The 24,068-nt window shown below is 39.8% G+C and overlaps 1 long non-coding RNA gene across 2 annotated transcripts; it reads left to right on the top strand.

The window, feature by feature from the left end:
- The first annotated feature begins 3,211 nt into the window (after window positions 1–3,211).
- On the top strand, window positions 3,212–22,729 carry LOC123385542. 2 transcript variants are annotated; one of them, XR_006598275.1, is made up of 4 exons: window positions 3,212–4,671; window positions 6,665–6,791; window positions 8,400–8,508; window positions 22,106–22,729. It is a non-coding gene; the product is annotated as an uncharacterized LOC123385542 (long non-coding RNA). The 2 variants fall into 2 exon arrangements; XR_006598274.1 differs by having other exon boundaries at window positions 6,033–6,791.
- The last annotated feature ends 1,339 nt before the right edge of the window (window positions 22,730–24,068 follow it).

Genomic DNA, 24,068 nt, shown 5'->3' with positions numbered 1-24,068 from the left:
CTTGTTTCCTCCTTTCCAAACATTTTAGTGCTTGCTGAGTGCTGCAAACCACAAACTGTGGTTTATATTTTGGTGATGTAAAAATCAATCATCTGATACATTTCCACAGAACACTAGATTTAGATTTGTGAATACCATTAATATGGGCTGGTGATGGGGAATGTATTCTCAGCAAATGGACTGTGATTGGAGGGAGACAGAAATGGGTGCAGCTAATGATAGATTAAAATTTAGTGGGAGTCTAGAGGAAGAGGCTGTTGATAGGGTAACTGTTAAAGGAGGCTGTGGTATTTAAGCTGGAAGCCCAGTTAGGATACCACAGACTAGACCAGGCCAGAAAGGATGAGACTCAGAATGAAGATAAGTGACCATGAGTTATATTGCCATTCCAGCATTGGGGTCCAGAGGACCTGATGATTCTATTGGATGGAGAGGACTGAGGGAGGTGTTAAAGACTCCTGGGAGAAGATCATGATGTATTCCATTGCACCCCAGAATGGGAAGTACTGGTTTAGGATGAAGCGATTGGGGAAGTGAGAAGGGAGTGTTATGAGTCTGGTAGGGAGAGACAATGAGGATTTGTTGAACTTGAGATGTATGAAAAGCCTGAACAGTTAGAAATGAGATTTCTTTTGGGGCACCTGGGTGGCTCAGTCGGTTAAGCGTCCGACTTCAGCTCAGGTCATGATCCCACATTCCGTGGGTTCGAGCCCCACGTCAGGCTCTGTCCTATCAGTTCAGAGCCTGGAGCCTGCTTCGGATTCTGTGTCTCCCTCTCTCTCTGCCCCTCTGCTATTCACGCTCTGTCTCTGTCTCTCAAAAAATGAATAAATGGTAAAAAAAAAAAAAAAAAAAATTAAAAGAAATGAGATCTCCTTTAAGAAAGATTTCTTTGAAAGGTGGATATTTAGAAAATATTTGCTTGGAGGTGATGGTTAAAGCCACTGGAACAAGCAAGCAAGAGAATGTGCAGGCAAGAGAAGGCTTAGAACAACTTTGTGGTAGCCTGCTACTTAAGGGATGCATAAAAGAAGAGATGCTTCGGAAGGAGCAGTTCAGAACAGAAGAGTAAAAGTCATACGTGTCTGGGAAGACCACATATTTGGCAAGTAAGAAATGGTCAACTCCGTCAAATAATTGAGAGAAGTGAACCAGACGAAGGCTGAGTAGTAACCATTGAAGCTGAAGTTTACACGTCCAGGGCTGACCTCCTAGAGAGCAAGTTGTTTTGGAGTGATGGGAACCGAGGCCTACTGTGGCAGGCCAAGATGTATATAGGAACTAGAAGCTATGAATTTAGTTGGGAGTGTTGGGGAGAGGCCGAAGGAATGAGGTTTATCGCGGTTTTCCTTTTTTTTTTTTTTCTCTCTCTTTAATATCTTACAAGGGGTGGGGGGGGGGGAACTTGATCATAAGATAGTTTTCACACAGAATTCCTAATACCTGATATTATCTGTATTTATTTAATTGGTTAATTCAAGAGCATCTTGGCTCCTGTTATCTAAAATAGTACTCAAAATAATTGAGTAAACAAATTTTTTTAAATGTTTGTTTTTGAGACAGAGCATGAGTGGTGGGGGCGTGGGGTATGCAAAGAAAGAGGGAGACAGAATCCAAGCAGGGTCCAGGCTCTAAGTTGTCAGCACAGAGCCCCACATGGGGCTAAAGCTCATAAATCCTGAGATCATGACCTGAGCCAAAGTCAGAAACTCAACTGACTGAGGCACCCCAATAATTGAGTAGCTTTTGAAGAAAACTGACCATCATAACTTTGAAAAATATTCCTAAGAATGTTGTTTGTGCTTCAGAGGTATCATTAATTTTTTTGTGTGATTTTTAAATTTAAGACTCCTAACTTTGAAGGAAATGTTTTTGTTTAGTTTCTTTTTTTTTTTTTTCAGTATAGTTGATACACAGCGTTACATTAGTTTCAGGTATACAACATAGTGATTCAACATCTCTATACCTTGTGCTATACTCACCGCACCTGTAGCTAACATCTGTCACCATAGAATGCTGTTATAATATCATTGGCTATATTCCATATGCTGGACCTTTTATTCCCAAGAGTTATTTCCAAACCAGAAGCCTGTATCTCCCACTACCCTTTATCCTTTTTGTCCATCATCCACCTCCCCTCTGACAGCCATCAGTTTGTTCTCTGCATTTATAAGTCTGATTCTGTAAAGCAAATTATTTTAAAACAAGCTTGTTTGGAAGCTGGCGTTGAAGAGGCTGATAATTTCATACATTGAAGTTTCTCCCATACTAGCACCTCTTTGAAAATATCCTTGGTTGGGAGATACCGTTCTGTCTCTCACTGCTTGTCTGCATTGCTACATGTAATAAGAGCCATTGCTCTGCCCACTATAATCTATACAGCAAAACCTGAGCAACATGTATTAGATAAATCGGAAAATACGACGCTATATAGAACAAGATTAGGATAGCTTCATTTAGAAAGCTTCATTTAGGTAGTAGCTTCATTTCCAAATCTTAATTTTCCAGAGGTAAGTAATGTGTTGAATGTGTTAATGTGTTAATGTGTATGACTCTGTTCTTCAAGTTTTTTACTCACCCTCTAAAATAATTTTCATAACTATTGCATATTTTAAGTAGAAATCTAAAATTTTTATAAGTTTAACTGCAAAGGAATTCTAATACTTTCAGATGTTTCAAGTGAAATTTAACGCCATAGTGATTTGATACTGTTATTTATTTATTTATTTATTTATTTATTTATTTATTTATTTATTTATTTATTTTAATGCATAAAAGCTCTTCATTAGTAATAAGAAATTTTACATTGGTCCTTTTTTCCTATTTCCATTGTACTTCCTCTTTAGAAATTTATCCTAATAAAGTCAATGGCATAGATAAACTACATTTCTCTGCAGCACAATAAGTGTATATTGAAGTCATAGTTGATCAAACCACAAAAATATAAATTTTGATAAAGTTAATAAATATAAAATTTCAACTTTATTAAAAGTGGGGTCCTTAATGAAATGGCGTTTTTCATTCTTTCTCAATTATCAATGGGTAGAATTACTTATTCCTAATAAATTTAGCCTCAATCTTCTTCTATTTTTCAATGTTACTTATGTGTGTATATATATATATATATATATGACATATATAAATATATAGTCATTGAGAAACTTAGCATACAAATGTAAATCAGAATTTTAAAGCTTAGTTATAGCAGTTATTCAATTTTTAGAAACTCTCAAAGTTCATTACATGCCCAAAATCACTGTAATCTATTGTCAAAATTATTTGTGATCTATCAGCTAATAGGTCCTTCTTCATAATTGTTGAAAACAAACAATTTGAAACAATTTGACTCATATACAGATTTGTTACTCAGCTGTTACAGTAATTCATTTTGTCAGTTTCTGAGAAGTATGCCAGAAAATGATTAAAGAGTATGACAATATCTAAAGTTCTTATTGTGTATATTGTCAAATAGCTTCTTAGGAAATACTTCTATCAATGGCAGTCAAGTGATAATGTCTTCTCACTATCACCATTTTCTTTTAACATTCATTAATTTGATGGGTGAAGAAATTACATTTCACTGCTTTAATTTGCATTTTGTAGGTAATTATGCCCCTAATTATATTTCATATGTTTATTAGTGAATTCATAAAACCAGAAAAGGAATCTCTATAGTCTATATTGTGTTCATATTTGTTCATATTTGTGTATTGAATGGGTATAAATGTATAGCAATTATTTAATATAAATGTTATAAAAGAGCACCTGGCCCATAGTTAGTCACACAAATGTCATTCAACAATGGCATCATCATTATCATCAGTGGAAAATGTTTTTCTTAGTTTTTAAATAATTTGATTTTTTTAAATATGAAACTTGATTTTTTCCATATTTTTTATTTAGGTATTCCAGAGTTCTTTTGAACTGGGAGACCATTATTTAATAAAGAAGGCTTGTGTTTAGAATAATACTGATTCTCGTCATCTCCTTTAATTTGTTGACTTAAGTGTAGGAGTTGCTAGAGAAAAGGGACTTCAGTCATTTTTCATTCAATTTGAGGTCTCCTGACTCTCGGTTGTTTTGTACAAAGTTAGTATTTAAAACGGGGGCATCCTATATCAAAATATATATAAGTAAGCTCATTCATAGGAGTGAAACTCAAAGTTTAATCACTGGTGTGGCGCGGGCACTGACCCATCGGAATGGACATGGTATTTCACTGTGGACCTGGTTTGCACTGGTCCAGTTTATAGCAAATGGAAATTATGGTAAATAAGGGTTAAGAGGCATTTGAGTATTGGGAAACTGGCATATATATTTGAGATGTAAAAGTGTTTTCTCAAACTTATACCAACATGTGTTTAAGTACAAGGTATATCTAAGTGCAATTTTTATGGAATTGTCAGTCATTGGTTAGGGAACATATGGAGGCAATAATAAAGAATAAGGAAAATGAGCTTTTCTAGGTAGAGAAGTACAATGACTAAGATTCCAGAGGTACGTGGTTAGTGAATAAAAATATCAAAACAAATAAACACCAAATGAACTTTCAGTCCCAGGACACAGATGACCGTTTAGGAATGAGGATACTTTGGCATCTGATCTCACACTGTAAGAAGAACTTGCAAATCTCCGGGTGGATGCAAAGGTAGCAGATGACCTCCAAGGATGGTAAGTACAAAAACGAAGATTTGGAAGAAACGTTAATTCAAATTTAAAATGTAAAGTGTATTATTCTGGGTCTGAACCTAAAGTAGAAACTTGGCGGACACTGTGTAGATTGTTCCATGGAGACAAAGACCCAGTGACCTGTTGTGGCCAAAAAACACTGAGGAGCTAGGCTTATCAAAAAAAGTAAAAAACAAAACAAAAAAACAAAAACAAAAAACATGTGGTACCTGGGTGGCTCAGTTGGTTAAACTTCCGATTTTAGCTCTGGTCATGATCTCATGGTTCATGGGTTCGAGCTCCACATCGGACTCTGTGCTGACAGCTCAGAGCCTGGAGTCTGCTTCAGATTCTGTGTCTCCCTCTCTTTCTCTCTGTCCCTCCCCCACTCATGCTCTGTCTCTCCTTCTCTAAAGTGAATAAACATCAAAAAACTTTGAAAAAAATGCAAAATACAAAAAAACCCAGCAGAGACCATATTCCACGGAACTATGGTAAACGAACTCCTATGTGAAGTCTGGGTACAGCAATCCCATTATTTGAATGTGCTTTGTAAATTGTACACATTGTGTAGTGAATATTAGCTATGATGATGGCAGTGGTGATGATGTCATTTTGATGTAACCAGAGCAGGTCTACACTAGGGCTTGTAGTGACAGCATCCTCCATGGAAAAGATCATGATTCTCCAGCTCCAGGGTGTGAAGACCAAGGGGTGAAAGCATTACAAATCATTAAGTTGTGTGAACTGTGGATTGGTGAACGGGAAGTGAGCATTAAGCTAAGTGTTAAAGTAGATAAGGCATCCCGGAATGAGATTGTCAGCACATTAGAGCAGAGGCGTTTTTCTCTCGTCTGGTGTCTGCAGTGTTTAATGCATTAATTGGCAAATGGTAGGTGCTCAGTGAATGTTTGTGTCTCATAAGCACCTAGAGCTTATGCATGTGTAATATAGGTAGGATTCTGAAAAGAATTCAAAGAAGACTGGCAGGTTTAGTCACAACAGAGGCTTAATTAGCCTAAGGAAGCTGGTATCTTTGTCTTATTTAAAGCTGTCATCAGGGAAGATGTCCCTGTCACCCTATTAGGCATTTGGCAGGACTCTGGGTCAGGTGATGGGAGGCATTGTCCTCAAGTGGCCATTTTGCTATTAAATTCATTGATTGTTTTTGCCCTTAGGTATAGGTAATGTACTCAAATATCAATAAGATACAGACTGTTCCCGCAACAAATAATAATGCTGTTATTAGCATTTACTGGGTACTTACTTTGTACCAGGCAATGTGTCATGTGTTTTGTATACATTGCCGTTTAATTTTCACACTACATCTAAGAAGATGATATTTTTATCTCCTGTTTTGCCAGTGAGGAACCTTCTCCAACAAAGCTAAGTGGCCGCATCAGGATTCAACTGACGGCAAAGCACATACCATTCACAATGGGCCATAATGTCAACAACGTAATCCAGGAAGTAAAACCAAAGTGCTCAAGTAGTGGGTGACTTGAGAGGATAAAGAAGAGGCATCCTCTTGAGTTGGTGTATGGGAGGCCAAGAGTGTCACGCTCAGTACCTCCAAGGGCCTGGAGCTCTGCAGATGAGTGATTGCTCGTGGCTAGCTGTCATTCTGTATTTATGAGTTGATATGTCAACTGGGACTGATTCGAGCATAGAGCACCGCTGATCTTTTTTAAGGTAATAATGCTATGATTTCAAAAGGCCTGGCCGGGATTTAAAGAGACTCAAAATACCTCACACCACGGTGCCGTGACAAATATGCCAACATCCTCATATGTTTCCTGGTAAGGAATCAGCACATACCAGGGAAGCCCCGCTCTGAACATCTCCAACTAGGTTCATCTTATCGCGTTTACTAAGATCCGTGTCTTTTAAGCTTACCATAGCACAATATCACTTAAAATCTATGAATCTGAGCATGTATCCTGACCAGTTCCCCAAGTGCGGTCTTGAAGGCTGTGTCTGATTTGTTTCCCAACAGGTAGATCTTAGAAACAGGGCATTCCACCCTGAGGAAATCACGAGAAACCCCAGAGAAAGGAGGTGGAAGGAATGGCAAAATGTGATGCGGTTGTGTGCAGGGAAGAGGAGAGAAAGAGAGGGGAAAGGTAAGTGGGGCACACTTTAGGACCCCTACTGAATCTGCACTTTCCCTTCCCTGAGGCATGTTTGTGGTGTAAGACTTGCCATGTGTCATTGGACCAGGACAGTTATTCCTGGGAATTTAGAATTTCGACCAAGCATCCTCTGGTTAGTCTCTGTACCTAGTTGGGATTGAATTTGGGACACTTAGGGTTTCCTTATCCCTTCATGGGGACTGAGCAGAGAAAGGGAAGGCTTTTCAAAATCCGGGTAGGCAATGAGGAGCCCAAATCTTTTTCATATGAGGGTGACACGTAATCAATCATATCTAGTCTACCAAAGACATCCAATCATTCTTAGTTCTGAAAATTGTTAAATTCAGCTTACGACAGCCATTCCAAGTGCCTGCCGTAATGTGCTTTGCTGAGATGAAACCAAAGTACTTCTTTTCCATAGTATTAAATGCACTTGAGTCAGCCTGAGTTTATGGGGCATCAAAAGGGAAAAGTGTCAGCTAAGTGACTCCTCAATTTTCCTTTCTGAGGAGGCTTGGCCACGTAGACATCTTTCTTTTTCTTATCCTTGACTTACATTTACCCCTTGGCTTTTGGTGAATTAGAATCTTTTATTTTTTGTTCTAATCCCATGCAGTTTATAAGCTGTGGCAGTCCCAATCTGTTGGGAAACTCAGAAACATGAGCTCTCTTAGTCTTAATAGTATCTAATGAGATTGTGTTCAGAATTTCATTTATTGACAATAGCAGTCTTGTTATTTTTAAGTGGTTCTTTTTTGTACTGCAACAATGCCCTCCAGAGAAGGCTGCAAACAGCTTCTTACCATGTTTCCTTTACGGAGGGTTCCTGTGCCTGTGTTTTCACAGAGAGGGCAGCTGCAGCCGTGAGAGTACTGCCAGTGTTCCCATTTATCCTTCTCCTCGTGTGCTGTCAGATTCCTGGGGACAGTGAGCCACACGCTCTAGGAGATGAGTTTCTCTGGGCCCTTCCATACTGTCATTCTCCCCTTGGCTCCTGCTTCCTTCTTCCCTTGCTTGCTCTTTGTCTGTTCTTTGCCGACGCACTTTGACTGGAACACAATGCCTCCATTCTTGCTTGAGTCACAGGCAACTATGTTCGGTCTCTGGTAAAGACAACTTGGTATTGACCCTAACATTCCCTGTGCTGCTTCCTTGCTGGCCTCTTTGCTGCCTCCCTAACCTTTCAGGATGCTCTTTGCAATTCCGCTAAAGCTATTGAATTGATAAACATATAAGAAAGGAAAAGCGACAACAATTAAGAACCTTAATAATAACAGTAACCATGTGGGCACTTACTCTGTATCATCCACTGTGGTAGCACTTTGTAAGCATTTTCTCCTTAAATTCTGACAAAGAACTGTGGTGAGGTATTTCTGTAATTATCTCAATTTTCAGAAAGGGTAGCTGAGGCTCAGAGTTCGCATGACTTTCCCATTGGTAAACCTCTGAAGTGACAGAGATATGACCTAAGCCTACATGTCATGCCCACTCGATGCTTCTGCACACAATGCTGGAAGGACTCGTTGCTTGATGACACTAAGAAAAACACTTCTGAGAACCTCCACGTTGTTCATTTTCATAATATTTGGTCTTTGGCAGCCGGAAGTCCCAAGGGTGATTTTGTTTCCCCTTGTTTCGCTGTTACTGAAATCCGGGACCCAACATTCTCTCTGAACTGGGAATCATCTCCTATCTCCTTTAGCAAGAGGTATGTACAGACATGTCTTCTGGACCTAATAAGATTGTGCAGAGGCTAGCTACTGTCCCACTGTGCTTATGTCACAAGGGTTTTTAAATAGCTTGTGTCATGTGTAATCGATACCTTATTTCCTTTCAAGCAGTATCTGTAATTTTGTGGTAGGAATGGATAGCTAGAGTCGGATTCAGTGTCGCAGTGCTGGTAGCCAGCACAGCCTATATGCCCAACTTACTGCTTTGGATGTGTTTTCATTGGATCATCGCAACAGGCACATGAGGTTGATCAGAATATGATCTTTGTTTTCAGAGAAGGAATCTCAGATCAGTGTAACAGCCAGCCACTGGCCCCTAGATGACTGCACATTCTCCCAAGTGGTCTTTTCACATGTTCTCTTGCTCTCGCTTTCTTTTTCCACGTTATTGCAAGAGTGATAGGCTTTAAAATGTAAATCTCATCAGGCCACTGCCCTGTGTAAGTCCCCTCAGTGGTTTCCAATTTCCCTTGGAACCAGGTCCCGGAATCCTTAACGTGGCTTAGGAGAGTTGTCTTCTCTCACCTCTGATCAAATTCTCAGCCTCCTATCTTACGTCTTTACTCAAAACTTCGCTAACCCACTTCTGTTGGATTCTTTCCGAACTCCACTATATGCCTATTCAAGTAGAAATTGTATTGTTTCTCTTTCAAGTTATCTGGAAAAAAAGAGAGAGAGAGAGTGCGCGCGCGCCTGCCTATCCCTTGTTGTGCCCGATACGCTGATGCACTGGCAAATATACTAGTTTTATCACAGCTCTTCAGCTTTTGCCCAGTTATGCTGTGCTTCACAAACGAACCCAGAAAACCATTTTCCACGTGTGGTAGGCTGAGGTATGGCCTCCCAAAGATGTCCACATTGTAATCCTCAGGACTTGTGAATGTCACTTCATACAGCAAAAAAGCCTTTGCAGATATGCTTAAATTGAGATGGGGAGATTATCCTGGATTATCTGGATTGGCCTGATGTATCACAGGGTCTTTTGTAAGAGGCAGGAAATGGAAGCAAGTGGTAGATGTGACAACAGAAGCAAGAGGTTGGAGCAAGGACGAAGGGGCTAAGAGCCAAAGAATACAGGCAACCTCTAGAAGCCAGAAAAGGCAAGGAAACTGCTTCTCCCTGAACCCTCCAGAAGGAACACAGCAGTGCTGGCACCTTGGTCTTAGACATTTGATCTCCAGTGCAGTAAGAGAATAAATTCGTGTTGTCTTGTGGTACTAAATTTATGGTAATTTGTTGGAGTAGCAGTAGGAAACTAACACACCACACACACACAACTTTCCAGGGTCTTCCTAACTGAGAAACTGAAGGCATTCATCCAACAAATAGCTACTAAGTACCAGACACTCTGCTTCGGATGTTGCCCTCGTGGTCTTTATATAATAATAGAGGGAGACAGAAAATAAACAATCCATACCATGTTGGAATCGTAAGTGCTATGTATTTAGAGAAAGAAAAAGGAACAGGAGGAGAATTGTAATTATAAATGAGGTGGTCAGTGTGGGACTCATTAAAGAAATGAGTTATGTGAAGAAGTTAGATATAGGGACATATGGAAGGGCATTCTCCAGGCAGATAGACAAAGGCCAGGACAAAGACCAGGAAAAGGGATATGCCTGGCATGCTTGTGGAATGATAAAAAGCCAGCGTGGCTGAGGCAAAGTGAGCCATAGTGGAGTAGTAGGTTAATGAGGTCAGAGAGATAATAATAGTGCAACCGGTTCATAGAAGGTATTTCTTTGGATAAAGTGGGTTAGTACTGAAGCATTTTGGACGGAGCCATAAGATGCACTAAAACAGGTTTTTGAAAGAAACACTCTGTGGCTGTTTTGAAAGTAAATCAGAGTTGGGGATGGGGGGTGGAGACAACAAGGATGAAAGCAGAGACACGAGGGGGAGGGCTATGGTAATAACCTGGGCAAGAGATACTGTTGGCTGTGTTACCTGTGGGATCACCGAGAAATGGTAAGGTTCCAGATGTACTTTCAAAGGTGGGGCCAATAAGATTTCCTGGCAGGATGGATATGGAAATGTAATTCCAATATTTCTTGTCTAATCAAAGGGGGAATGGAATACTACTCCACTCTGGCTCACTTTGCCTCAGCCACACTGGCTTTTTATTATTCCACAAACATGCCAGGCATATCCCTTCCCCATTAGCAAGAATGGGGAAACTGAATGGGTGGGCCTGAAGGCAGAGATCAGGAGTTCAGTTTGAGGCAGGCTAAGTTTGAGTCCAGTTAGACATCCAAGTGGAGGTCAGGAGTGGCACTAGGATGTTAAATTCTGTCCTTCAAGAGAGGTGTGGACATGGGATATTTATTTGGGAATTGACAGCATGTAGATGGCATTTCAACGATGAAGCGAATGAGAGGCAAAGGTGATGGAGGCAGGCTAGGGGATGTGCAGAGGCTAGCCCATGCAGATTAGAGTACAAGAAATGAGGGCTGGGGCACCTTGGCAGCTCAGTCAGTTGAGCGTCCGGCTCTGGATTTTCGCTCAGGTCATGATCCCAGGGTCATGGGATCAAGCCCCACATTGGGCTCTGCATTGAGTGTGGAACCTGCTTAAGATTCTCTCTCTCCTCCTCAGCCCCTCTCCCTTGCTCGTGCTCTCTTCTCTCTCTAAAAAAATAAAAAAATAAATAAGAAATGAGAGGTGATTGGGGAGTCTAAATTAGAAATGATTGCAACTTGTGTAAGAAAAAATAATATAGGTGACCTTAGAAAACTAGCTGTCTATTTTTACATACAGGGAGGTATTAATTTTCTATAAAAAGCCCGTATTTTTACATCAAATCTTCTGGTTCTTTTTCTAGTTAAGTCTAACCAAATGCAGCGAGTCCACTTAAGTATCAATACTTGCATTTATTTTTCTTATGCTTACAACAGTAATATCATTTTCTAGAGCCCCATAAATCTCCATGCATTATCATGAAAGATATCTCTTCCTTAAGAAATGAAAAATCAGGGATGCCTGGCTGGCTCAGTCAATAGAGGATGGGACTCTTGATCTCGAGGTATGGAGTTCAAGCCCCATGTCAGTTGTAGAACGTAGTTTAAAAAAAAAAAGTGAAAAATCAGTATGATGTCTAGAAACAGGAATCACTTTGTGGTTTGGGAAATGGGATTCCCAAATGCATGTGGTGTAGTCTCCGCCCTCATCTGACAAGTTGGTCTACTCTGCTCTTTTGCTGGAGTTGGATGTTAGCACTTATCAGGTGTTTTCTACTTATATTTTTTGAAATCCTTTCATATATGGTCTCATTTATTCCTCACAATAATCTTAGGAAGCAGATAATGTTGTTCTCATTTATAGATAAAGAACCTTAGGCCCAAAGAGGCAAAACGATTTATCCAAGGTCACTAGCAAATTTTGGACTTGACTCAAAGTTAGAACCACTAGTTCTTTTCCTACTTCATTAAGATGCAGGAGAATCTTTATTTTGTAAGGTGTTTTTTTGTTTTGTTTTGGAATGTCAGCTGAGGGTAAGAAGGAAGGTAAAGGCATCGTTTGGGTTTGTTAGAAATGGTCTACTAGCTATTAAAAAGCTGTGTAAGGTTGTATAAAGTCTAAAGAAGATTAGTGTATTATAAGTTTCTTATAAGAAATTACTCTTCTTAATTCTTGTGTGCTTCTCTCTTTGCAAAGATTACTCGACCTATAGGACATAAACGTTGCTTGATTGTTCCAAAGCTGCCCTGAGATTGGTCATAATCGGGAAGCATCATGTAATGGCTATTGAAGACTAGCTGTGTGCCCTGCCTCACTAAAATGTGGCTTGCAAATCATCTCCATTATTCCATTTTGGCTGAAAGTTCCTATCACTCTTCTCTCCTATGTTTTCCAAAGTTTGTACTATGTAACTATGGATTCAAAAGCAGTATCTTAGGAATTCTTAGATAGATTGTATGAGTACTGTGAGAAGGAGAGGTGATAGAATTAGAAGTGGGTGATACCTTTATTGTTATAAACAAGTTGGCCTGGAGGTAGGCTTCTAACCTGATTATTTGCTGCACTGATGAAAGTTTGGCTTGATGAGAACAAAGAGAGGGACTGCCTTAGAGTACTGAAAGAAAGGGGAGGCTTTGGGGAACAAAAGGACAGGACAGACACAGAGAGGCCTGGTGACTGGGAATCCAATATGTGGAAAGCATCAAAGAATAACTCCAGAAGGAGGTGGGAATATGAAAATGATGCTTACTAATAAGGTACACATGTCAGTGGAGATGAAATACACACCCCAAATGACAGCATCTAGATATATTTAGTTAAATGCTTCCATATGAAAGAAATAAGATGTCAGAGTTTGGTGACAATGTGACTCAGGAATGACCATTAAAGAGAACAATTTGGTATAAGTGAGGTGGAGGAGGGAGGAGCTCAGAGAGAGAGTTAAGATTGAGTGTTACCTGATAACCTGTTCCAACTCCTACTCCTCCCCCACCCACACACAATGTCTATATGTTTTCAGAGAATACCATTGGTTTAGCATAATAAATATGCCAAATCTAAATAAAGTAGGATATTCCTGAAAGCATTAAATGGGCACTTTATGGAGCCCATTTACAGTCACCAAGGAGCCCACACTGGTTTTATTGTTTTTCCTAGGTTTATCTATGACTGGAAATGATAGAAAACTGATATTTACTTAGGTTAAGTTGGAAGGTAGTGGAAGAAGATAATAGTAGGCAATTCACATTTGTATTAAAAGTTTATTCTCTTGTAAGGAACGGGAAACCAACATTTTAAGAAGCTTGAAATCTAATATTTTGGGAGAACACTAATTTAGGAATTAGAAGACAGCTTATTCCTGCTCATTAGTTTGATGATATTGAGCAAGTCATTGGATCTTATTTTGTTCATCTGTAAGATGGGGCTAATAACACTGTATCAATGAGTCCACCCATTCAATAGACATTTCCTGGGCAACCACACTGCATACCCAGGCCCTGTGCTAGCCTTTGAGGGTACAGAGTAGTCTCTGCCCACAAGGACTTCAGGGTTGACTGAATGATAGGATTGTTGTAAGGATTAACTAGGATTATGAGATGCATATAACAACTGTATGCACATGGTAAGGCACTATATAAATGTAAGATAGTATTATTTGTGTCCGTGAACATTCATTAAGCACTGAACGTGATAGGCCTTGTATAGAACATAGTATTAAACCATTGTATGAGAGCTGTAGTCTTACTTTGCTTCTAGTTTTTCTTTCTGTTAAATGTTTGCGATTCTAAGCCTAACTTCCTTGAAAACAAAGACATTCTAAGAAGCAATTAGAATTTCACACCCACAACATGCCCTTTTATTTATTAGCTTTCTTTCTTTTTCTATTGTTTTGAAAATACTGAAGCGCAAGGAGAGACTCTGCCAGAAGGAAGTGCCAGGCAAGTGTTACAGCTGCCACACACAGAATGGCAGAAATTCACAAGCAAAATGCAACTGTGGGTATATTTTGAAGGTAGAACAAATAGGATTTTTCTGGTGGGTTCAATACCAAGTGTGAGAGAAATAAAAGATTTAAGAATGGTTCCAAAGATTTTGGCTTGGGAGTCTAGGAGGATATGTTTGCCATCATTTAACACAGAGAAGCCTTCAAGGAGAGAAGGTGGGGAATAGAGTGGTAGAGATCATATGTTTCAGTTTGGAATAAGTTATATTTGAGATGTCTGTTATCTTCCAAGTGGAGATTAGTGAGGCTGTTAAGACACGTGAATCTGAAATTCAGGGGAGAGGTCTGGATTGAAGGTGTAAATTTGAGTCATCAGCATCTCTATAGCCATATGAGTATGGATTGAAAAGCGATTCCAGCCAGAAATAGACCCAGAGCATTCCAGCTTTTAAGAAGTCAAAGGAAATGAAACCAAAAGATAGGAAGGAAATCCAGAGAATGACACCCTAAAACCGTATGGAAAAGTGTAACAACTGTGTTACCCTATCAGATGTAACCTATCAAATGTTGTTAACAAGGGGAGGACTGACAATTGACTCTGAGTTTAGCAACATGAAGATCATTGATGATCTTGACAACAGGGGATTCCATAGAATGGCAGGGAGAAAAGCTGGATTGAAGAGGATTTAAGAAAGATAAGGAGGAGGAGAATTAGAGGAGATATGTGAAAACACTTTCAGGGAGCTTTGCTTATAAAAAAGGTAAGAGATATGGGTGATAGCTGACAAGAGAAGTGGGGCCAAGGGAAAGTCTCTCTCTCTCTCTCTCTCTCTCTCTCTCTCTCTCTCTCTCTCTCTTAAATGGGAGAAGTAACAGAAAAGAAATGGCCAAGTAAAGGGGAAGTTGATGTTGCAGGTGTGTGTGTGGGGGGATTATTGGAGACATATTCTCTAGCAATGAATTGAAAAGTGTTACAGTCATCAAATGAGGAGGGCTTAAGACCCAGACAACTCTACTATGTAAGCAAGCCAAAACCTAAGCCGGAGCCAGTTCCTGTAAATGCCTCAGGGTTAAGAACAACCACTCACAAACAGCTAACTTCGCTTTCCCAAATAATGCAGACACTTGTGCTATAGTCAGCCAAATAATTTCCTTGCTTCGCCTGTGTTCTCTATAATAAAATCCTTGCCTGTGGCTCTGCTTGGGAGTGCTCGTCCATTTCCAGTGTGCCACTGTTCAAGTGGAGTTGATGTTTGTTCAAATAAACTCCTAAAAATTTTAACATGCCTCAGCTTATCTTCTAACAGAAAGAATGGATTGTAGTTCACAAAATGGCTAGATGGGAAGGAATGGGATGTAGTTCACAAAATGAGGGAGTGGCTTTGGAGAGGTCCATGGATATATGTACATGAATAGAGAAGCAAGTGTTCCTTGGTAGTAGTAGGAGGGAATTCAATGGATGTGAGTGCAGATGCTGGCAAGTAGGTAGGTGGTGGTGGTAGTTCTTTGTCATGAACTGAGAAAGTTGGTAGGGTTATTATTTTTCTGCAGCCATGAATAGCTGCATGAGTACAGGGTTAAATTAGGAAGTGAAGGAAGACTGAGATTTCATTATAATCATAGTTTTGCCAAAGAATACGACAAACACTATAAACCCCCAATTCCACTTCTATGTATATACCCCAAAGAATCAAAACAGAGTCTTGAAGAGACATTTGTACACCCATGTTCACAGTGGCATTATTCACAAGAGTCGAAAGGTGGAAGCAACCCAAGTGTCCATGGATAGATGAATGGATGAACCAAATGTGGTACATACATGAAATGGAATATTATGCAGCCTTAAAAATGGGGACTCTGATGCATACTACAACCTGGATGAGCCTGAAGACACTGAGCCACAAGAATATAGCACTAACTGATTCCACCTGTATGAGGTGGCTCTAAAATAAAGAGCCCTAGAATAGCCACATGTACAGAGACAAAGTAGAATGGTAGTTGTCGGGGGCTGGGGAGAGAAGGAAATGAGAAGTTATTATTTAAGAGGTACCAGTACTAGGTCAGTTGGAACAGAGAACTGGCAAGCTGTGCTATGAAGAACAGGGGACTTTTGAGAAAGCAGGGAGAAGAAACTACCACAGGAAGAAGTGCCCCTTTGATGAGGGGCTGGAATCTTTGTGAGCTTCTGCACCTGTTCACACAGCTTTCTCTTCTCCATTCTGGTGGAAATGGTTTCTGCCGGGAGGACCACAGAATGGCTGCTTTCTCTAACTCTCCCTGGCGGGGTGAGAGGACTAGATTAGCTAACTGAACAACCCTGTTCAAAGGGACTTGTAGAAATGAAATCTTGGGTATAGGGAACTGGATGGTTAATAGAAGGAGGAACCTATCCCCATCCATGGAAATATGAGTCTGAATGGGATTATTCAGAGGGCCCCAAATGGGGGAATAACCCGTCTGAAGTTGATGAAGTGAAGTCACATGAGGAACCAGGGCAGAACCTCATCTCCTGCTGTCCTTTTTCAGAAAGAGCAGGTTTCTCTTATTATTTCCCCCATAGCAGGCAACAGCAGCTCTTCTCTCCCAGGTCCCTAGTCTAAAATTGGAGTAATTTCCATATTGTTATTCTTCGCTTTCAGTTACCATCATCCCCTCTGTGAGACTATTTTAGTCCCTCTTCTGTTCCAGGGGCACTCACGTGTGTCTTATATAAGTGGTGCCTTTGGCATTGGATCAGGTGAGATGCTTCCCTGTGGGTTCATGGACAGACAGAGAAACATAAAGAGCCTGATGTGCCTGAGGTGAATTTAACTGGAGGTCAACAAGAATATAGTGGACAAAAAATAAAATTTGATTTCTAAGCACTGTTAAGGCCAAGCCTCAGTACAATATTTGTGTTGCATTCAGGAACCAGATTTTGTGCCATCCTCTTGAATGAATTTCAAATTTAAAAACACAGCTCTGCTCTGCACTTTTTGTGGCATGCTTGTGAAGCAGAATCCAGTAGTGCCTTTCTAGTATTGGACAGCAGTCCATTGTTTACTTCATATTTAATGCTTAGATTTTAATTTTTCAGATGAATCACTCTTTTTTAGCCAAGATCAAAGTTACCCGACAAATAAAAAGAGATATATGCACCCCCATGTTTATTGCAGCATTATTTACAGTGGCCAAGATATGGGAGTAACCTAAGTAAACATCAGAGGATGAATGGAGAAAGATGTGGTATGTTATATACAACGGAATACTACTTGGCCACAAAAAAAGAGTGAAATCTTGCCATTTGTGACAACATAAATGGGCCTAGAGGGTATTATACTAAGTGAAGTAACTGAGACAGAGAAAGGCAAATACTGTATTATTTGACTTAAATATGAAATCTCAAAAAGTAAAAAGATAAAACAGAAACAGACTCATAGATATAGATAAACTGTTGGTTGCCCAAGTAGGGGGGGGGGGGGGGGTTGGAAGGCAGGCAAAATAGATGAAGGAGATTAAAAGGTACAAACTTCCAGTTATAAAATAAGTCATGAGAATGTAGTATATAGCATTGGGGATCTAGTCAGTAATATTGTAGTAACTTTGTATGGTGACAGATGGTAACAAGACTTATTGTGGGAATCACTTTGTAATATATAAAAATATCAAATCACTGTGATGTACGCCTGAAGCTGAACAAAATATAAATAAATAAAAAGTTACCTACAACTAGGGGAATAATTAGAGCATATTTTTATTTGGGCCAAGAAGATAAAGGCCACTAGGGAAATCAGATCAAAGATCTAATTGTAGTATTAATTTCCCAACCTCTAACTTTAATGTCTTACTTATCTGTAGTCTATTAGACTAGAGTCTTAGAGTGCATTGCTTTTATTTATAGATATCACGGGAAGTCAATTTGTCACTACTCTGGTCATGCAGTGGAAAATTACATAATGAGCACAGACTTTCTGTGTGCAAGGGTGGAGATGGTTTATAGTGTCAAAGTCAGGCTACTGTCGTTGTGATACTGTCCAATGTAATTCAGAAATTCCTGACTGACCTTCACATTATGAACAAATTTCTGCTGTTTCTCAGCATGATTTGCCAGGACTTTCCCTAACTTGGCAATTTGCAATATTGATCAAGTCAGAGTTCTTTTCAAGAATCTGCTACAAAATATCGAGTTGTGAATTTTTTTAAAGGTCAATGTACAGGTTTTACTTTGTACATTTCATATCAAAATTAAAGTGATTCTTCTTACTCGCCAGCTTTAGACGTGTCTAAGATGGACAGAGATGTGGGGAAATTTGGGAGTGAGGGAGCTAGGCACCTTTAGGGGTTAAGCCCGTTAACACGATTTGCTGAGAGTAGCCAAATGGGGGCAAGGGTGTTGTTAGGAAAAAGGGAAACATGGGGCAGAAATGTCAGAGGTGAAGCAGCTCTTCCTTCTGTGAAGCACTGAGAACCCCTTTCTTCCCTCCTACTCAGGGATTGTATTAATCAGTGTCCAACAGGAAACAGAAAACACAAAAAATAGAACAGAGAAAGTTCAACATAAAAAATTAACAGGGGATTTCAGTAATTGGGGGATTGGAAAATCTGAGCCAAGAGAATGCTAGCAAATACGAGAATAGCAGATATAGGAGTAGCCATCAGCCCTGGCATTGATGTGGAGCACCCCAGGAGGCTGCCATCTTTCCCAGGATGGAGACACATAACTTCCTTGGAGAGGGCACAGTTGTGGATCCCTGGGAATGCCAAGTTCACTGGCAATATTCCCTCTGGAGTGCTGGGAGAAACAGTCCTCATGGAGGACTGCCTCAGAGGTGCAGTTCCTCAGAACTCTGCATGTTGCAGTAGTCTGGGGAAGCTGTTTAAGGGGAGAAGCATTATCTACCAGCACCCTGCTGTGAAGTCAACTGGGGCTGTGGAAGGAAACTGTTCATGGAGAAGTGCTGAACAGTGGCTCTCCTTGAGGAAATTGCCCGGAGGGAGGCAGTTGCTGAGAATCCAGCCCCAGTAAGACCACTATCATGGACACTCCACTGTGATATCTCTGAAGGGAGTGTGCCCAGAAGAGGTCACTGGCTGCTGGCCAACAGGCATTGCTGAGAAGGTTACAGCAAGAACCCAACAAGCTGAGTACTGCAGATCAGGCAGAGAAACCTCCCCCTTCTCCAGCATCCATCCCCTGACAGTCAAACACTGGGCCAGCTGACAATGGAGAGAGATTTACAGAATTCAGCTCCGTGATTCTAGAGCATTGAAGGAAAGGTGGATTTGGAGCTGAGAGGTAATAAATGGATAACTCACAACGTGCTCTAGATGTCTCTCCATCACCTCTCACTCTCTGAATGAGGGTGACCCTGTGCTCCTTGCTTTCTGGAGAAAATTCTATTTAAACTAAGACATTTGCTTCAAGGTGCCCTCTTTTGTGCTTAGAGCCTACTATGAGATTCAAACTCTCTTAATGAAGAAAAAGACTTTGTGCACAGCATAACATGCCCTGCACATAAAACAATTACAGCTCGGTGCCAGGTGTCATTACTTTGGACAAGCCCTCACAACAATACCTAGAGATTGATCTGAGGCTCTGCTGGAGAACAGCAAGAAAGCAATTTAGAAAAGCAATAATAAAATGGATGGTGGCGGCCAAAGTCTATTCACAGGGAATTACCTTAAATATATTTGCCATTTTAGCTTTCTGGAGTGTTTCCTTTGTAATTACACAGAGGCCTCTAAGGCATCCGAGTTTCTTTATCAGCTCCTTCAAATTACATCTGTAGAAGACGAGGCCAGTAGTTATTTAGGTCAGCACAGTTTTTGTATTTATTTGTTTTCTCTGTATATTTCTTAACAAACAACCCAAAAGAAAAAGGTACTTAGTCTTAACACACACACAAAACCCCTGAAATACAGTATTTTTCATAGCACTCTAGTTGATTGAAATCAAACCCAGACCTTCTTCATCTACTTGGAGAGAGGGCAGCTCTTTGACAGATGTGATAGATTTGCTGATTTGTCATTTTCTGGCCCCCTCCTCTCTGTACCCTGCTCCAACATATTCTCATGCCCACGAAACTGTGCAGCTGTAGTAGTTACTACTCTGATGAGAAACCTCTACGTGCAGATGTTTGGTATAGAAGGAGGCCCCATCGCCCAGGCATTAGGTAATGCAGTACCCCAGAAGGATAACAAGGACACCGTCAGAAATGGAGCTGCTAGTTCCTTATGAATTGGGATCCTCTGGTCAGCACACAAATGATGGACTTGTTCAGCCTCTTTGCTTTCACTGCTCCTGAACAGGATGAAGAAGATAATCCCGAATGAAGGCAGAAGAAGTAATTTCCTTTTTCCTTAGAAGATAATTTGACTAGTATCTTTCAAGCATGAACTAGGACCCGTAAAGGAGTTGTTCAAAATAATCAACACACAACAATGGACAAGTGGTGGTGGTCTTTAGCATCTAAAAGCGTGGCAACTTTTGGTATATATAGGTTTGATGGAAAAAAGGCAATCAAATGAAGAAAACTAAAAAAAAAAAAGTGACCTTGTTGCCAGTTAATAATAATGTTATTTTCTGAGGTTTGTGGTTTTATGAGCCTTTTTAAAACCTGTAATGATTTCTCATTCCGAATGTTCACTTTATTAAGAGAAAGTATGGAATAAACATCACGAGAAAACCAACAAACAGATTTTCCTTATATGAATAAATGAATATGAAATGGAAATAAAAAAGAAAGGAAAGTTTGGAATGGGGGAGGTTTTGTACACTTGGAAGGAACATCCATAGAAGTGAAGACAACAAAAGAGAAAGAACTCTAGTAGGTTTTATAGCTATGTTTTTAATGTAGGGCAATTATATAAAGAGAAATACAACTAATTCTAGAGTTTAAATACACAGGAGTCCTTAAAGTTTAGAGAAAAAGTCATTGAATAAAAAAAATGAAGTCTTTAGCACCTGTTAAACTCATCTCTAGGGAGATCATTCATTTAAGAGAAACTCTAGTCTCAGATATCCAACGGGATAACACTAATCCCTCAAGAGCTTTTGAATGATCAGTAATCTGATACTGTATTCCTTATCACATTTTATTTGGCTAGGAATTAGAGTGTGCTGGTTTTTTAAAAGCTCACTGTATGCACGACTTGAAATTATTATTACTATTATTATTTAGCATAGAATGACAGGATGGCTCTAGGGACTAATAATCAGCTGAATTGCTTTTAAGATTGCCTGGTACGCATATTCCCAGGCTGGTAGTGACCAAAGTCCATTACTATTGGACAGTTGTACAATAGACCATTGTATTTATGTTTCCCTGGACTCAAGCCTGAAACAGGAAGAATTTTCTGCCTTAGGAGCTGCCTCTCTCTGATCCTTAACTTTTCCATAATTGTTTGCTTTCCCTAGCTACCTCTAATTTTTGTTGTTTGCTGAAGTCCTGCTGTGATATCATTACATGTTCCATGAAACTTGATCCCTTAGCAGAGTTGGTTATAGCACACCCAGTACCAGAAGAGGATGCAGAATCAGAAATGCATTGAATCAGCTTCTCCTGCTGCATATAAGCTGCTCCCCCAAAGGGAGGTAGGCTCACTGGGAGCCTGTAATAATCCAGGCCACCAGGGTACCACTTCATAAATTGCTATTTCTTCCTGCTAAGCTTTTCTCTTCAGTTGCAATTTCCTTGGCTACTAGTGGTGACTACTTTTAATATCCAAAAAAGAGAGAAAGTGGGGCAATGATAGGGAAATAATAGAAGCGGGATCCAGAGCTTGAAATAATTTTAGGACAGCATTGCTGACTGTAAAATATGGTCTACTGAGTGGAGTAATGTTAGATGTTTTATCCATCCATCCATCTGTTCACCCAGATGGCAGAATGAATATTCTAAAAAAAAAAAAACAAAAAACCCTTGGATATTATGTAGGGAAAGTTGTAAGATTAAATGTAAAAAGAATACATATAAACCTGAAATTTAGTTATAAAAAATTAATCATACAAGCACAGCATGGAGGAAGCCTGCCTTGAACACATGTGCATGTGTAGAAACACAATAGGTGATTAAAACGTCAACACCAGCCAGCCAAATAGCTGCTTAAAATATTTGCAGTCATGTAAACAGAATTAGAATGTCTATCTCAGTGGCTTAAGAGTTGTGTTTTCCTTGATTATGTTTGCCTTGCATCAGGCCATTTGGTTCTACACACCACATGTAAGAGGAGCATTGTACTTTGGAATTCTCAGGCTGAAATTGGTCAGAATGCTGCTGGAATGTGATACTGGGAACTACTAATGGCCATCTTTCCAGGTAATTTTCTGCAATATGAAGACTAAAGCCAACAAACAGACAGATATGGTTCGTCAGTATATGAAGTAACTTCACCAAGAATCCACACTGTTATAGGTGGGTGCTTAGCATTTCAAATATTATCAAAATCTTCACCAGAAGGGTTATTAGTTTAACAGATGTTAGAAACAATTTCTTTCTTTCTTTTTAAGTTTATTTATTTTAAGAGAAAGCAAGAAGAGGGGAGGGGCAGAGAGAGGAAGAGAGAGGACCCAAGCAGGCTCCAGACCGTTAGCACTGAACCCACCATGGGGTCCGAACCCATGAACCTCGGGATTGTGACCTGAGCCAAGGTCAAAAGTCAGACAGTCAACTGACTGAGATGCCCAGGTGCCCCTAGAAACAATTTTTTTTAATTGGCAAAATGAGTCATGTTCAAGACAGACGTGTTTGGTTAGGAACATCATGCAGGTATGAAGTATAAAAATCCAGAAAGCTTAGATTTCTACAATTATAATGCTTGAGGTCTGCAGCCCATCAGTCCTAAGTACTTCCAGTTCATGGGGATTCAGTCATCTCACCTGACTATAAGTCTAGATAGTTCTCCCATGAAAGTATTGTTTCTGTATCGAAGTAAGCTTTTCACGCAAGGTACTGTAAGGTAAAGACCACAAGCATGGAACTATTTTTGTACTTGCTTACTAATAAATGTTTGCCTTCTTTTTGTGTGTGTGGGGGGGGGGTGGAGGGGGGCTCATGAGCAGACTTTGGTTCAAGAATTGCTTTCTTTGTGCTATACCATCGTTATTGAGGTTATATACATGTGGTCTATGTGTATTTGTGTTTATGTGGGGTATCAGCTGCTACCCACCTCAATCCAGAGGAAGATAACATTTATCCCCCAAATCTGCTATTTGCTGAAATGATCAAATTGTGCCACATCCATTTGCAACAAGGGGATGGGGTTTTAATACCAGCACACAGATGGTGTTGAGGTTTCAGGCCCCATATGTGATTGAGTGCTAGTCCTGGGTTCTATTCACAAAGGGAAACACAACTGCCTCATGGTAATACCTCCATAAGCCAGGGCACAGAAGACTCTTGTGATAGGCACACAGTCAAACTCTACAAAACACACAAGGCCCTCTACCATCCTGAGACTGTTAGGTGGCATAAAAATTGGGAGCATTCCCAGCCGAGGAATTATAGATAAGAGAACAACGTAAAATATATTAAAATAAAAATATCTTTAAATGCCTAGAGATACAGAATGGATAAGACAAGAAGAGGATATTTTTAAAAATTAGGTGAAGGTGTAAGAACAAAATGGACATTTTAGAAATGAAAAAAAAAATATTGAAACAAAAAAGTGAAGAGAGAGGATAAATGATACCCTAACTTGAATGAAAAGAAAACTGATGAAATGCAAAATAGAAGAGAAGAAATCAGAATACAGTGGGGAGGAGATAAAGAAACAGGAAATATGTAGACTCAAATTTACCAGGTTTATTCAGGTTTATAATGAAATAGTGATGCTCTAGGTCCTTTCCTCGTACGGGAGCAATATGTCTCTCCTTAGGAATGTATTTTTATTGTTATATGTTTCTATAGAATTTTCAGAAAATGGGATTTTAAACCACAGTTGGTTCAGACTACTCAATTTTTCCATTCTACTTGGCCTTCATCGTATATTCCTCACATTGGATAGCACTGGAATGGCTACGTATATCCTTGGGAAAGTTGGCTTGCAGATATTTTGGTTTACGTTTGCTGGGGTGTATTTGTGTAGTTTGCAATAACTTCTCTGTGTAGCTAAGTTACTGTAGAGATCCAGTGTAGGAATAGCTTCCAGGAATACTTTCCC

This window comes from Felis catus, chromosome B2, assembly GCF_018350175.1.
Source record: "Felis catus isolate Fca126 chromosome B2, F.catus_Fca126_mat1.0, whole genome shotgun sequence".
In the NCBI taxonomy this organism is placed as follows: domain Eukaryota; kingdom Metazoa; phylum Chordata; class Mammalia; order Carnivora; family Felidae; genus Felis; species Felis catus.
This window is presented reverse-complemented; position numbering and strand designations above follow the sequence as displayed.